This window comes from Mastigoproctus giganteus, chromosome 12 (assembly GCF_048544385.1).
Source record: "Mastigoproctus giganteus isolate SK-2022 chromosome 12, ASM4854438v1, whole genome shotgun sequence".
Classification (NCBI taxonomy): domain Eukaryota; kingdom Metazoa; phylum Arthropoda; class Arachnida; order Uropygi; family Thelyphonidae; genus Mastigoproctus; species Mastigoproctus giganteus.
Window position 1 is genome coordinate 29,933,518 of NC_143586.1, and position 17,504 is coordinate 29,951,021.

The 17,504-nt window shown below is 37.5% G+C and overlaps 1 protein-coding gene and 1 non-coding gene across 2 annotated transcripts in view; one reads left to right on the plus strand and one right to left on the minus strand.

Moving 5' to 3' along the window:
* The window catches only part of ENGase (cytosolic endo-beta-N-acetylglucosaminidase), a 62,095-nt gene extending 56,413 nt beyond the window's left edge, over positions 1–5,682 (minus strand). Inside the window, exon 1 of the mRNA XM_090385697.1 lies at positions 5,563–5,682. The gene's annotated coding sequence lies outside the window, so the exon portion shown is untranslated. The remainder of the gene's footprint in view (positions 1–5,562) is intronic.
* Positions 5,683–5,946: 264 nt separating this feature from the next.
* On the plus strand, positions 5,947–6,028 carry TRNAS-AGA (transfer RNA serine (anticodon AGA)). Its single transcript has one exon. It is a non-coding gene; the product is annotated as a tRNA-Ser (tRNA).
* The last annotated feature ends 11,476 nt before the right edge of the window (positions 6,029–17,504 follow it).

Genomic DNA, 17,504 nt, shown 5'->3' on the forward strand with positions numbered 1-17,504 from the left:
AGTTAAACATAAGCAAGGCACCTGGGGTGGATGGGATCTATCCAGATATATTAAAGGAGGCAGCAAAGGAAGTAAGCAAACCCTTAGCCATAATTATGAGAGCATCCTCAGACTTGGGGGAAGTCCCCGTGGACTGGAGATATGCAAATGTATCTCCAATTCACAAAAGGGAATCAAAGGGTGACACAAGTAATTACAGACCTGTTAGTCTGACATCTGTTCAAGGGAAAATAATGGAGTCACTGGTTAAAGAAGCATTGCAGGATCATTTAGACAAGACTGCAGCAATAATTCAGACACAGCATGGGTTTGTCAAGGGGAAGTCTTGTCTGACCAATTTGACTGGATACTCTGATGTGGTCATTATTAGCCATATGGTGCAAGGAAGCCTGAGGCTTATGCTGCACCAACCAAAAAAAAATTTCTGAATTACCCTGAGAGAGAGAGAGAGAGAGAGAGAGAGAGAGAGAGAGAGAGAGAGAGAGAGAGAGGTAGAAGGGAATCACCAAGAAATAGAAGAATGATGATATCCGGCTCGGAACCCTGGGTGTGCTAAGCCATGGAAGACCACTGTACAAATTGGAGCAGTATGGCATTAAGGGCAAGTTGCTACGATGGATAAATGGATGGTTGAGTGGAAGAGAGAGAGTGGTGGTCAATGAGAACTGCTCTTCGTGGACAAATGTTATTAGTGGTGTCCCTCAGGCTTCAGTGTTGGGCCCATTGTTGCTTTGTATATTTATCAATGATATTGATGAAGCTTAATGTCAAAGTGTGCAGATGATACAAAGGTTGGCAGGGTTGTTAAAAACAGTAATGACAGTATGCTGCTGCAACAGATCTGGAAACGTTGGATAGATGGGTTGAGAAGTGGCAACTGAAGTTTAACATTGACAAATGCAAAATACTGCATATGGGTAGCAGTAACCCCAGAGAAATGTACCAAATATGTGGTGTTACACTCAAGGTAGTGGAGAATGAAAGAGACCTTGGGGTAATTGTGCAGTCAGATATGAAGTTTTCTGATCGGTGCAGACAGGCTGCCAGAGTAGGTCATGGGGGGTCTTGTCAATGATATACAGGAATTTTGCGAGCAGGGATAAGGAGGTGATTATACCCTTGTATAAGGCAATGGTTAGGCCAATCATTGAGTACTGCATACAGATCTGGAAGCCTCATTTTAGGAAGAACATAGAGTTGCTAGAACGAGTACAGAGAAGGGCAACAAGACTGATGAAGGGAACAGTGGGGTGCACTTATGAAGAAAGGCTTAAGTTCTGCAAATTGCAGCTTCTGGAGACTAGGCACCTGCGAGGTGATCTGATTGAGGTGTATAAGGCCTTGAATGGATTGAGCAGGCTTAATGCAGAGGGGATTCTTCCTCTTGCTCAGATTACAAACCTGAGGGAACATAGATTCAAACTGAGGAAAGACAGTTATAGAATAGATGTGTGGAAGTTTGCCTTTAGCCAGCGGGTGGTTGATTGCTGAACAAGCTTCCGTCTGTTGTTGTGGAGGTTGATGGTTTGAATGGATCAGTGTGATAGGAAGAATTTTTTTTGATTTTTTTGGCTGATGCTGTATAAGCTTGCTTTCTTGCATCATGTGCCTCTACTAATGCTAAACTCTTTTACAAGAACCCAGCAATGTCCTTTTAGAAATCTAACCTCTATATAAACCACAGAAACTGATCAGATAAATGAATAAAAAAATAACAATAAATTCAAAACTGAGATGTCTGTCCAGGTCTATCATACCTATAAAATTCCTCCAATAACCCCTAGCCCAAATGTAAATTACCATTCATGCCAAAGATACAATATAAAACTGTAAAATAAAAAGATAAATAAGAACTTCTTGAACTGCAGGTTTCAATTAGATTTGGAATTCCAGTAAAGGAATTAAGTGCTGATCCTGAGAAGTTTCTCATCTGATATTTTATTGTTTTAGCCACTACAACAAAAAATAAAATAATAATAAAATAACAAGCAGGTAAAAATGTATGGATGTATGTATGTATGTTTCCCAGAATAATTATTTTTCATTTCTTCAGTGTGGCTTACAAAATAATCATAAGTAACTAATTAAATATTCCAGCATGGGTTACATTTCACAAACTGTTACAATGACCATATTAAAAAAAAAAAAAAAAAAATTAAAGCATGTGTACTCTGTATGCACAAAAGACGTTTTATGTGAAAACATCCTTGGCCTGGAAGAGGTTAGCAAAATCCATTTGCAGAATAGTATGATTGTGACATTGAGACTACACTGGCACAATCATAAGGAAGTATGAATGTTCCTGTTCTTTAAGCTCTCATAAAGGCCCATAACAACACTGAGATGACACCTAATATCCTCCCACATCTGATATCGAGTACACTAAAAGACATTTCCCTTGGCAATATCATGTCCCATTCCTGATAGCTCTGCAAACATTAAACAAGCCATGCATTCCATAAGGCTGTGATTCAGAGGATAACTACCCCCGCCCCACTCAGTTCTCTCCAGAGTCATGGCACTCCCTAGCTTGGGCCCGTTGCTTTGCTGCTCAGGTCTGAGGCATGATTTTCATTCAAATTTAATTAAATTAAAGATACTACACTAAACAAATATACTTAATACAGTAATAATAATAACACTATGCACCAATTATGCTATGAAGTTCACATTATTAATTATATATAATTAAAATTCGAATACAAAACAATGGCAGCTGAAGTTGAATGTGGTTCCTTAAGCGCAGCTAAAATGGTATAACTAAGATGCAACCACCATCTCCAAAGTACTTTAAGAGTTTTCATAACCATATCTTACATAAGCTATGTAAGATATGGTTAACCATACTTTCATAACCATATCTGCGAGGTGACCTGATTGAGGTGTATAAAGCCTTGAATGGTTTGAGCATGCTCAATGCTGATGGGAGTCTTCCTCTTGCTCAGAATAATCACTTGAGAGGGCATAAATTCAAATTGAGGAAAGACAGTTGTAGGATAGATGTGCGGAAGTTTGCCTTTAGCCAGTGGGTAGTTGGTTGGTGGAACAGACTTCCATCTTTTGTTGTGGAAGTTGATAGCCTAAATAAATTTAAGGCTGAGCTGGACAGGTACTTGGAACGAACGGAGGGATGAAATGGAGGGACTTAAGGGGGATACTCCACACACACAAGAATAAAAGTTAATTTCATAAAGAAATTAAAACATTTAATCTTTATTTATAAATGTTGGTAGTATAAACTAGAGCTATAATGCTCAATGCGTTCTAAGTTAATATCAATATTTGTAGAAGAATAAGAGAAGTTTACCTCAATATGATATGTAGAACACTTGCATATGAAACTCTCCAGAAATTAAAACAAATAAAACATTAACGCAAAATGATTACAGTAAAAAAATAAATTGACTAAAATTTATTTTTTTACTGTAATCATTTTGCGTTAATGTTTTATTCGTTTTAATTTCTGGAGAGTATCATATGCAAGCGTTCTACATATCATATTGAGGTAAACTTCTCTTATTCTTCTGCAAATTATAAATGTTGGGTATCTCTTTGGGCAACTGGTAAAAATTTGGCTTGCTACATGGAAGAAATGAGAAACTGATAATCAAGAAATCAAAGGAGGGCATGGAAAACTGACTGATGTTAAGCACCAAAGCAACTAGGATTAAGAGGCATCAGTATACTATATTTGTAATAGTGGATATTCTTAGTTTGTGAACAAATTTCTGGGAGAAAAAAACCAACAGCATAGCAAACTATAAATCAATTATGCTTTTATATCATAAATTATTGAAGATCTAAACTCACACTCTTCAATACTTGTAAGTACATTACATAGGGCACATATGTGAGACACATTGAAAGACAACTGCCTCCATAACGTTTACCAACCTCGTGAACTTTATAGAGAACATTATGGCATCATTTGATGTTCTATTGTAATATTATCTGATGAGGGGACCCGATATAGTTTGTATATTTGTAAATAGTTTAGTATTTTGCAAATATCCATATAGTTTGTAAATAATTTAGTTAAATATTTTAGTCCTGCTCTTTTGGATGCAACAATATTCCTCATGCATTATGGAACCTGAAGCAAAAGGCCTTTTCCTAAGTGACCTACTGCATAGTGATATTTATTCAACCTTGAGAATGATGGAGGTAGCCAATGGGAGAAGAGGAATGCAGGTCACATGGTACAAGTGGGAGGGGCAATTACATTACTACAAATGCATAGGTAAATAATTACATAACTCATTTCCTGATTAGATATCGAATTGTGCGTTTCAGCAGGGGTGTCTTTTATGTAGAAAAGATTCGACTTACTCCATCATACATCCGCGGTGGTTGATGAACAAAGTGTGCAAAGTGGGCAGAGCCCCTAGTAAATATTAAAACATAAATAAAAAAAGTATACTTTTCTATGCCATGAAGAGAAAAATGTTCCAATTTAAGCTTCAAGCTGCATCAATGTTTACAAATTACAGAATGTCCTTCAAAATATTATTATTTTTTTTTCCAGGCCAGACACATACCTTATGCTCTATTTATTATAGAAAATCCTACTTCTGGTGTTTTTTTTTTTTTTTTTTTTATCATTACATAACTGTACAGTATATTCTGTATAGAGCTTTATAAAGTCAGAGTCCAAATTTCGGGAATAAACTGTAACAGCTTGACAATAAGAATATTTTTTGTGGCAGGACTGCCTAACTGTACAATTATCCTGTTACCACTGTAGGTTCTTTCAAGGGTAACTGAACCCTAAAGCAGTGACACAATAACAAAATAAAAAAAAATAATAATAATAAAAAATATTTCCTGGATTACCTTATGGGTGAATTGGAAGTGTTGCCTAAAAAGTCAGGGATCTCTTACAGACGCCTGTTGCACCCTTTTCCCAAAAAACGCAATTAAAATTAATAAATAACACACATAAATCAGCGATATTCTCCCAAGAGAAAAAGCAAAATATGCACTCTTTTCAACAGTAAGCTCTAAAGTCGTGAACACTACTTCACTTTTCTACTGCACCTTATCAACTCTTCTTTTTTTGATTTCATTTTCCAATTTTGCATTTAACAGAATCTACAAAACATACACAAGTGTTGTAATATCATTGCGGTAATACATGGATGGGTTTTGACATTCCGCCCTTGTAATCATATGTTGAAGTGATGACCTCAAAAAGTGTAAAATAGCAAAATAGTTTATTGGCAGCATACAGTAGGTTAATAAAGTGTTTTTTTTTTTTTTATTCTAAGAAATGACATCAAATATTTTCCTTTGAAAAAAACTGAAAATTCGAAAAATTCCCTTCATATTAATATATTTTTGAATTTTATATCTAGCCTGAAATGTTTTTTTTTTTTAACTAGCCTGAAACGAATGAAGCTTGTTGTGCTTTAAAGTACGTCTGAGCAAAGGTCAAGAAACGAATTAAGAAAATTATAAGCAATTTTTTTAAAAATAGGTAGTTATATATGGGAAACAACACATATGGGTTACTCATGAACTATTTTTTTTATATGAAATATCCCAAACAACTGTTTTTCTTACTTGTGCGATAGATCGATTCTGAACAAGATTTCATTCCATAAGGGTTTCTGTTTTAGTTTATTTGGTTGGACGTTCATTGAAAGTCTTGATCATTTTGTTTTCCTGACAAGAAACCAATATTTCATATAACTAAACATGAAAAAACACTTCAGACCAAACAAATGTCACTTGAAAATCAAGTTGACATACCGAAACTAAATGAATTAAAGTACTTTTTTATATTTTTAAAGTTTCATGTGACAACACGAATATTTTTAAGATGCAATCTTTTCAATAAATTTATGCATGTTCAATTAAATTTATTATACTTAATTTTTTAATATTTTCAAGAAAAAGAAACATCTAATGTGTTTATATAATACTTAAAACATCAACAAAACATGTGCAGTCGTGGCCGAGTGGTTAAGGCGACGGACTAGAAATCCGTTGGGGTCTCCCCGCACAGGTTCGAATCCTGTCGACTGCGTAACTTTTTTTTTTTTTTACCTTCTTTCATTATCGACTTAGATGATTTGCTCCTCTAATTTTGAAAACAATACTTTTCATATTTCCAACTGAAGATTTTAAAAAGAAATTTTTCAATTTTTATAGCAATTTAGGTAGTAAACCTAATGGGAATTATAAGTCCGATAACTTATAAGAGGAATACAGAAAAATCTTGTTACAACGACCATCTTAAGGAACATGATCATATTACTGTACATAAATTTAGTTCTAATGAACACCACTCAAAATTATTCGAAAAGAAAAACGTCTTTGTTCTTGTTTCCATTTTGGCTTAAGTATTTATGTTAAAAGAAAGAGAACTTAAGATAGGGCTGTATATCGAAAATACTAGTATTTACGGCTGGGGTATTTTCCGTTAGGTACCGTGCCTAGGGACTAAGAAAAAAAAAAAATAAAAAATTCCCAAAAAAAACCTCCTATAATTCAAATAGAATTCAACAATAATATTTGCAAACTAATTTTTAAACACAAATTTCTAAGATAAATTCTTTCTTTGGCTCTTTCTGTTACTACAAGGTGGAGCTTATTTCAAAGATGGATTCCATCTTGTATATTAATCAGAAAAGTATATATATGAAAACAGAATGTGCATTTCTAACGTATACATACTTAATTTATAATTTACAGACAGTTGAAGTCATGCAGTGGCCAATTCAAAGTAGGGAGGGAGATGATCGCTGTCCATAAAAGTTAAAAATAAAATAATATACTACGCATTCAATTTTGATTTGTTTGTGTAAAATTTATTGTGAAGCAGGGGTAAAATGTATTACTATACTGCAGGGACGAAACACTACTATACCGCCAAGTATGCCACCTGAGTTGTGGCCCAGATGGCAGTTTGGATTGGACACAGAGTAGTAACATATCTTATTTCTCTGTGGGATTGTATGTGCAAGATTGTTGTTGTAGGGTTTTTGAAGCATCAGCAACTTACACCCCTTCGCACTCTATGCCCTTGCGTAAAAACGAGTAGCGAAGGTCGTGATTAAACACTGTTACTGAAAAACAATCTAAACCACAGAAATGCGCCAACTTGGTACAAAATGGACCTGTTTTCAATGCGAGTCCTTTTCTCTTCACCAATATCAATCTGTCTGTCCGTCCGTCTTCCGTGCGCATGTAATAAATTAAATCCTAATGGATAGAGTTTCATAAAATTTTACATTTGGCTCTGTTAGAAAAGTTTGGTTCTATTAAAATTGGAAGAATAGAAATCTGGAAATTATTATTATTATTATTTTTTTTTTTTTTTGTCTGTCCGCATGTAATTACTTTATACAGTACTGTACTTATTTCTAGGACTTTTTCTAGTTATTACATGCGGATGGATTTTTATGAAATTTTTTATTTAGCTCTGTTAGATAGACTTATTCAGCTGTCCAAAATTTGATAAAAAAAAAATTATACCAAGTCATGGTATAATTGGCTCTTTTGGCTTTATCGAGCCTTCCCAAATTTCCTTAAAATTTGGGAAGGCTCGATAAAGGCACGTAGGCTATCCATATACTGAATATTGTAACTGAAACAATGGATAACGTTTGTTGCAGTGCGGTGATTGAAGGAATGAAGGACGATATGACGGATGCGCAGAAACGAAATGCATTCGGGTTTTTCATAAGAGTTGCTGCTTTTTGCTATCTTTCTATACATTAAAATAATTTTCCTTCTAGTGATATTTATTCAGCCAATGGGAGAAGAGAGATGCGAGTTACGTGGTAGTACAAATACTAAAACACGTAACAGAAGCTTGTTTTTCTGTGGTAAAACAACATAGCGCGTGGTCGCGCGCTATGTTTATCTAACATGACCACGTGGTACCATTCTTGATTGCATATGTAACGTATTCATTTAAATAAACTAAGTGCAACAAGGCATAATATTTTAAGAGTTCAAGATTCTATATCTATATAATATCGGTGTATATCAGTAATTTCCCAGTTGAACACCTTTGCTATGTACCTTAGCTCCAATGTAACGTTATTCCAGCTACAGTTTAGACCGGACACCATCATGAATCATTGATAAATATTGAAAACGACAATCGGCCCAACACCGAACCCTGAAGGGCTCCACTAATAACATTAGTCCCGAGCAGCAGTGTCCATTGATTACCACTCTCTGTCTTCTCCCACTCAGCCATCCCTTCATCCATAGCAGCAACTTGCCCGTAATGCTACACTACTCCAATTTGTACAGCAGTCGTTCATGTGCAACAGTATCAAAAGCTTTCCTGAAATCATTATTTCAGGATTATTTGTTGCATCCAGTTCCTTTGTGACTACATCATAGTACCTAATCATATTGGTAAGACCATATTACCCCCTAAAAAACCCACTTTGTATCTGAATTATAATTGCAACGTTGTCTAGATGATCCTGCATAATGTATTTTACTGGTGACTCCATTATTTTCCTGAAACAGACGTTAAACTAACAGCTGTGTAATTACTAATATCACCCTTTGATCCCCCATTTTGAATTGGAGATATATTCACACATCTCCAGTCCAGGGGGATCCCTCCTGAATCCACAGATGCACTCATAATATGGATAAGGGTTTGCTTACTTCCTTTGCTGCCTCCTTTAATATAACTGGATAGATCCCATCCACCCCAGGTGTCTTCCTTGTGTTTAACTTCAATTTCTCTTAGCTCCGTGTTAGAGTTTAATAAGCTTCTGTCCTCCACTTCCCTACAGAATTCCTCATATGTGAATGTATTATGAGATGGACGTGCTACTTACTGCGCACTGAGTCATCTCATGTGTGAATGTAACAACTATTATATATAGTCACTGGAATATTTAAATTCATATGCCGTGCTGTGTGTTCTATAATCGGTTTGTCTGTATTTCTGGACGAAAAACGCCAGATTCCAGGGGGGAACCTTACTATCTACGCTTGAGACCGACTAACTCAGCCACGGAGTGAAATAAGCCCATCAAAATTCCTCGCGTCATCGACGGGATTCGAATCTGGGCCTTTTACATCCGGTGTGGGGAGAACGGTGACGATACCACTGTGCTACATGTGTGAATGTAAAAAAACGAAACTATTATATTAGGAGTTCCACAACCCAGTTTATATGGCCTCCTGTTCTAAACTTAGTCTAGAATTTTGAGGTTATCAAGGTAGCTGGTTCCACTCCCGGATACTCATGCTGAAGATTCCTAGTGTACAGTTCCTCCTGCAGGGCATCTACTGTTAAATCTTTGTCAGTGTTGAAAATGACAATGCTGGGGCCCTTTCTCTTGGGAGGCGCAGTTTCCAAACCGAGTGTCTGAATGTTCAGGTTGTTCAGGATTTGATTGGCACCCTCCGTCGTCTGTGTTTCTATAATAACACCCGTGTTCTTTGTTTCGAATGGATTTAATTTTTGTCGTCTTCAGATCTTGCGAGAGGTTTTTTATAACAGTTTGTTTGACGTCTTCACTGCTCTGGTGCTCCTCCGTAGAGGAGTATCAGATTTGAGTAAAACCAGATGTGGTGTCGGTAGGAGAGATTTGCATTTTGTTACGGTTGTAACGTGTGGCTGTTGAGGTATGGTATCCAGAGCAGAGGTCCTCAGCGCTTGAGCGTATGTGTGTGCGCGCTGTGGCATTTGTTTTGCCCCACATTCGATGTAAGCCTGGAATTTGGCACTGGCCCTCTCACTCTCGAGGTAGGCCTCTACCAGGAGTGTGTCTAGTTTCTTCCATAGTATCACTATCTGTGTCCTTAGTCAGGCGTTAACCCTCTTTGTCTGCTCTTTGAAGATAGTTTTCAGAGCTGTTTTTAGGAACAGGAACTTTTCATATATTGTGCCCTGTGGTAGGATAGGATCCAGGGATGGCTGCTACACTTTGTCGTCGCTTTGTGGTCTCTTTTATCACTGTCACTATGGGGTTTTCTTGCATCTCCTTTAACTCGGTTTGGGAATCCGTTTCCCATTCTGACTTTTGTATCATTGCCTTCCTGGTTTTTTTCTTGCCAGTCTGAGGGGTGTCGGAACGGAGGTCCATTCCCTCATACTGTTGGTTTAGTATGGCAATACATTCGTCGCTTTGGTCTGTTGCAGTCCTTGGTTTTATCCATTTTTCGCCACCATTTCAACGAATATTCAGATAAACGGACTCTGCCGGATTATCGATGTTGTTCTCTCCCAGTGGAGTAGTGTTCAAGAAATTATGCAAATTATGGCAAATGATGCCCGCCACAAGTTCGTAGCTGAATTTGAAGGCTCGAGGCAGGCCTTTAAAGTTTTTGTAGAGGAACCCTCCCCCCCCAACTCAAACGAATGTAGGTGAGAAAATAGGACTAGAGAGACCGGGCTACTTTCTTTAAGGGTTTTCTGTTGCGCAGATGACGATCTGAAGTAAGCTTTTTCACTACACGTTAGGATGCATGATATGATCTGTCCATGTTATCTATGGCAGAGGGATTGGGAGATCACTAAAAACGTATCTCTCAGCTGTTTAAGATAGTAAGATGTACAAATTGTTGGAGCTCTCTTTCAGCCCGATAAAGATACTATTAGGCACCCTCCCCAGTCGAGTACAAAGTGACCTCCCGGTAGTAATCGGTCCCTCTCTATTGCCCTGTTGCCAGCCACATGGTGACCAGTGTAGTCTGGGAAACAAAAGACACAGATAATTACGCTGATAGTTTGCTAAAATCCCAGAGAAATGTGAAAAGTTTCTCACCTAGGGATTCCTCAGGTGAAGTTCTTTCGACAGGTACACTCTTTTTTTTAGCTAGATTGCACATTTTAAACTATTAATTAAGCACAGAAATCAGGAGCACGAAATAGCGTGTCAGCTCACAACGACGGCCATATTGGCGATCTAATGTGTCTTAGGTGGTTGAAGCTTGTTAGGCCTAACAATAATTAATTGAAGGAAAACAGAGAAATATACTTAGCGTGCCCGAATGTACTTTCGATACCGCGCCTATTGCGGGCTATTTAACTAAGACTTATGAACACTATTCGCAAAAAAATCCTGCATATTTCAGTAAAAAATAAAAAATTCACACAATAGCAAAATTCGGCACGAATTGATAACAGCGCTACCAAAGCGATCTTGATGTCACGATGTGGGAATGTAGATACAAAATCTCATTAAGTTTGTAAACAATTAAGGATCATCAATAGCCGAACCATCGATATCAGTTCATTGCATTCTTCGCCAAAGATTTCTCGTAATTTGCCTAACCTTCTTTGTAACTTGATTACAAATTAGTTTATATCTACCATAGACTCCTGTGTCACCTAATTTATATGCGTCCCATGCATTTTTCTTCTCTGGCACGAGTCTCATCAGTTCATCTAACGTCCGTTTAGGCCTATACCTTGAAGATTATTTCTTAGTTTGTATGAAAAGACTAGTATCTTCCTATGATTCACTCCTTGATTACTCCTAATTTCATTTAGAATTTGCTGATGGTAATATCATCAGTTAGTTCCACTGTATAGAATTTAAACTGTCTGAGACCACTGTAGTCACCTTTACGAAAACAAACCCCCCCTCCCTTTACCCATGATGGTAGTTAGATATTTAAGTAAATCTAAAACAATACACTGTGATCACTGCCACCTAATAATACTTTTGTCTCGCATTCCTGTATTTCTCTGTACAGTTGTTCGTTGTACTCATCAGAGTCATTAGGCCTATAACACACTCCTACTCTTATTTTTGCTTTCCCAGTGCTTATGTCACACTAAACTGACTCAACATTGCACTGGCCATGCATGTCAACTGGGTGCACTGCCTTAGATTTTATGTCCTTCTTAACTAATAGCAAACCCCTCCTGTCCTATCCCTCGTTTCTGTATATATTTTAGTTGATCTTAGGTGGGAATAGCAAGATTCATCTTCCCCTGGAAACTCGGGTTATTCGGCTAGCAAAATCAGACAAACTTACCACAAAACACACGCAATTTACAGACATTACATACAACGTAACATGGCCTAAGTTGCTGATGCACCTAAAATCCTACAATAAGCAAGCTAAAGCTTTTCGTTCAGAAAACAGGCAAATCAACCACTATGCTCAATTTACAGACAAAATACATTGAGGCCTCGTTCCTTTGGCGCGTAACACAAACGAAAAAGAAAAAAAAAATCATGGTAATAATACATGGACGCCTCATATCCTTAATTGTTTTGACTCTAAAACAAACAGCTATGAAAAGAAAGAATTGTTGTTAACAGAGCGAATTCCAGTTAATTGTTTTCATCAACACTGAAGTCACAATTCATTTCTCTGCTGTTTAGAAAGGAGGGGTCAAATCCAAAATCGTTCGGTGTCGTGATTTCTTCAACGACCATTTCTTCATCCAACCATGAAGCCCAAGGAAAGTGTAATTAGTGGTCAGGAAGCCTTTATAGAGATTGTATCAACAACTGGCGAACACCTTGGTATGAAAGTTAGTAAAGGTACTGTATTTTTTGAAAGCTCTCACTAAATAATAAATATATTTATTAATAAACATATTTATTGATACGTATTAATATTTATTGGTAATAAACATATTTATTGCTTTTAAGTACTCAGAAAATGTGAAATACAAGGAATTTCTTATCGAATCACTGACGCAAGAGCCACCTACAATACAGGGAAAGTTAAGACAGTTTGCATAATCATCATTTTTATATTTTTATTTTAATAAAATATAACATACATTATAAAGTTTTCCAATTAATAATTCATAGGAAAGAACAATAATTTGATGGGTTGGATTGTTTCAGAATTTTCAGTGCGGCAATATTTAAAGCATCAAACATGAAGCTTCGTTTTAAATTGAATATTAAATTTAGCACAATTAGCAAAATTTAGCAAAATTAATATTAAATTTATCGAGCACGTAATAGCTCTCTAGTATCAAATCTATTAAATTTAGCAGAAACTTCTTTTTTCTTTGATCTACACTTGAGTCAAACATGCAGCTTGTTAATATTATTTAGTTTGTTTTGCTATTTTGGAGGAGTGTAGGAACCTGTTCGTCAGTGTACAGGATGGGACTATATTTTCCCTAGTCTTTTTATCATGTACTTATGTCAGTACAAGAGTGTGTTCAAGGCACTGCAAATTCTGTACCCCCAGTACTCATTCGTGTATTAAGAATTTGCAGATAAAGGAACCACTAGGTGGCAGTGATCACAGTGTGCTGAAGTGGGATTTACTCAAAGAGGTAACTACCGTCAGGGGTAAAGGAAAGGGTTTTTGCTTCCGTAAAGGGGAGTACAGTGGTCTCAGACAGTTTTTAAATTCTGTACAGTGGGATCAACTGACGATGTTACAAACAGTAAATTCTAAGTGGGAAGCATTCAAGGAATTAATCGTGGAAGCTACTAGACTTTATATACCGATTAAGAAATATCGTTCAAGGTTTAGGCCTAAATGGTTATCTAATGAACTAATGAGACTCGTGACAGAGAAGAAAAATGCATGGGATGCATATAAATTATCAGGTGACGCAGAAGCCTGTGGCAGATATAAGCTAGTCTGTAATCAGGTCACAAAGGAGGTTCGGCAGGCGAAGGCGGATTACGAGAAATCTTTGGCAAAAGATGCTAAGAAAAACAGCAAGGATTTCTTTACTTATATAAACTCTAAAAGGAAGGGGATTAATATGATTGGTCCACTTGACATCGATGGTTCGACTGTTGATGATTCTGCTCAGATAGCAAACAAACTGAATGAGTATTTTGCATCTACATTCACACATGAGGAATTATTACAGTTTGAAAATGGAAGAAGGTTATCAAATTGTAGCAGTGTGCTTAATGATTTTATAATAACTGAGAGCAAAGTGGAGGAGAAATTGTTGAAGTTAAACATAAGAAAGGCACCTGGGGTGGATGGGATCTATCCAGTTATTTTAAAGGAGGCTGCAAAGCAACTAAGCAAACCCTTAGCCATAATTATGAGAGCATCCTTGGACTCAGGGGAGGTTCCCACTGACTGGAGATGTGCAAATGTGTTCCCAATTCACAAAGGTGGATCGAAGGGTGACACGAGTAATTACAGACCAGTTAATTTAACTTCTGTTCCAGGTAAAATAATGGAGTCACTGGTTAAAGATGCATTGCAGGATCATCTAGACAAGACTGCAGCAATAATTCAAACACAGCATGGGTTTGTTAAGGGAAAGTCTTGTCTGACAAATTTGATTGGTTATTATGATGTGGTCACAAAGGAACTGGATGCAAAAAATAATTTTGATATTATATACTTGGATTTCAGGAAAGTTTTTGACACTGTTGCGCATGGAAGACTATTGTACAAATTGGAGCAGAATGGTATTAAGGGTAAGTTGCTACAATGGATAAAAGGATGGTTAAGTGGGAGAAGACAGAGGGTGGTAATCAATGGGTGCTGCTCTTCGTGGACTAATGTTATTAGTGGAGTCCCACAGGGTTCGGTGTTGGGTCCGCTGTTGTTTTGTGTATTTATCAATGATATTGATGAAGGTATATCAGGCTGAATGTCGAAGTTTGCAGATGACACAAAGGTTGGCAGGGTTGTAAATGACAGTAATGGCAGTGTGCTACTGCAACAGGATCTAGATAATTTGGGCAGATGGGCTAAGAAGTGGCAACTGAAGTTCAACCTTGACAAATGCAAAGTACTGCATATGGGGAGAAGTAACCCCAGAGAAACGTACCAACTGTGTGGTACTACACTTAAGGTGGTAGAAAATGAAAAATACCTGGGAGTAATTGTGCAGTCGGATATGAAGTTTTCTGAGCAGTGCAGACAGGCTGCTAGGGCGGGTCATGGGGTTTTGTCAATGATATATAGGAATTTTGCTAGCAGGGAAAAGGAGGTGATTGTCCCTCTGTATAAGGCAATGGTCAGGCCACGCCTTGAGTACTGCGTACAGGTCTGGAGGCCTCATTTTAGGAAGGATGTAGATTTTCTTGAGCGTGTACAGAGAAGAGCAACACGATTGGTGAGGGGAATGAAGGGATTCTCTTACCAAGAGAGGCTTAAGTTCTGCAAATTGCAGTGGCTGGAGACTAGGCACCTGCGCGGTGATCTGATTGAGGTCTATAAGGCCTTGAATGGGTTGAGCACGCTGAATTCTGATGGGATCCTTCCACTTGTTCAGATTACCAACCTACGGGGACATAAGTTCAAATTAAGAAAAGACAGATGTAGAATAGATGTGCGGAAATTTGCCTTTAGCCAGCGGGTGGTTAATTGCTGGAACAAACTTCCATCTGTCGTTGTGGAAGTTGATAGGTTAAATAAATTTAAGGAGGAACTGGACAGGCATTTGGAGGGAATGGTGTGATTTTTTTTTTTTTTTTTTTTTTTTTTTTTGGCTGATGCTGCATAAGCTCCTACACTTGCTTTCTTGCATCATGTGCCACTACTACTACTACTACTACTACTACTACTCTAAAAATCATGGCAACCCAGTTGTCCGTGTCCCACTTTGGGCTTTATTGGGACTTTGCCCCAGGTCTGCCAAGAAGTGATAGTAGATCCTGGTACGCCTTCAAGTGGCGGGGATGGGGGTGGGACGTGGTGACCAGATGGGGTCGCTTTCCACCTGCTGAGCTGCCAGGCGCCGGTCATACAACACTACACAAAACTTGCACACAGTACACTACATACACGACACTGGATATGGGAAAACTTCTTCACAAGATGTACAAAAGTGGCTAATGTGGGAAACCTTGGGGTCCGCAACAATAACAATTGAATCCTCTGAATTCCTGTCGCTGTTCTGCGTTTTGGGTGCCTTAATATGACATTTTGCCTATGTCCTTCTGTCTGCGAGGGTAGCACAGTAGTTTTAACCACCATTCGCCCCATATCAGGTGGGAAAAGCACGGGTTCGAGTCTCTTCAATGACGCGAGGAACTTTTATGCTAGTGGCTAGTTAGTCTGCTCAGACCGGGACAGCATGGTTCTCCCCCACCTCTCCTCGGGAAGTCGTGTTTTCGCCCAACAAAAACAGGAACCCCAATTTATGGACATGGTATACAGGGACAGATCAATGGTTTTCGAGTGGCTATAATAGCAGGTTATTATTATTTTTTTTGTGTGTGTTTGTCCTTTGGCGGTGCAGACTTTGGGGTATTTTAGTCGCTGATTCTCATTAAACCCTCTTACTGCTACTAATACTACTACCGATAGAAAAACTAAGGCCATATTGTTCCGTATATATTGTCTGTAAATTGCGTGTGTTCGGTGGTCGATTTTGTCTCCACTAGTACAAGGATCATTTTCATATTTATCGGAAAGAAAAGTCTTCAGTAGCTCATAATGAGAATTCTACTTTTTCCCTCTTCCTTCAACTTGGCTAGCTACAGCCCCAATCATAAAAACCTTTAAAAATCTTCTAGGATCTGATGTGTTAGAACTCGTTTTCAAACAAGTGATAATTTTTAGTTTCATCAGATTCGTTGGTTGCTGAGGCTTATCACGAAAGCACCAATGGGAATGCGATACAGCGAAGTATGTAGGTCCATTATTATGAGTTGATTGAATGCTGTACTTAGGAATGGGGAAATGGGTTACTGCCTTTGATACTGAAAATTTTTCTAAATGTTTCAATGTTAGCTACTGGTTTTATCATACTTGAGGGTCAGTCATCTGCAGTCTTGCTCCTCAACTGTCTTCCTCTTGTGTACTGATCTGTTCTTGTTGCTAGTTTCGTCCGAAAGTCGCCTCTGATTAAGGATCCAAGACACTACCATTGATACATAGGCGAACATCGTTGGTACGTGTAGTGTTCACGTTGCTTGCCTTTATTGACTTTGTCCAGGCGCTGCAACTCAGCACTCATTATTGGTAGACTTACCATATGATTTAATTATTAATTTATTTCTTATACTAAGGATTGTTGAATTTAAAAACTACATGGGAAAATCCTTTTCATATTCTAGAAGTCAACTTTAATCTCTAATGATCGAACTTAGGTGATTATTATACTTTCAATTTCCTTCTTACCTCGGACCATACAAACATCATGGACGAATCATATGTATAATCTAATGGCTTCTTGAGGGCACTACAGAGGTCATTAGACTATATATTTAAAAATTGACTGGCTGCTATATTTATCATATTACATATTCGATAATGATGGAACGATTTATTGTATAGGTAAGGGGAAGGAAATTCATATGAGCAAAAATAACCTTTCATTTTCACACAAAATTATCTTTTCATTTCTACGTAGTGTCAGAGAAGAGAATTAAGCATTTGTTAAAAAAGCAATTAAAAAGGAAAGCATGTGAAAAGAAATTGAAGAAAATTGTTAAGAGGCTGAATAAACTTATGGCACGACAGATTGAAGGTAATTGTACTCAAGCGTCTTTTTGGAAACATGTACAGAATAAACTTGGGACACTTTTCAAGTCTAATTTTGAAAGTGATAAGAATAAGGTACGTCACAGTTTGTTTCCCTTACATCTAAAACTTTTTATAATTTTAAA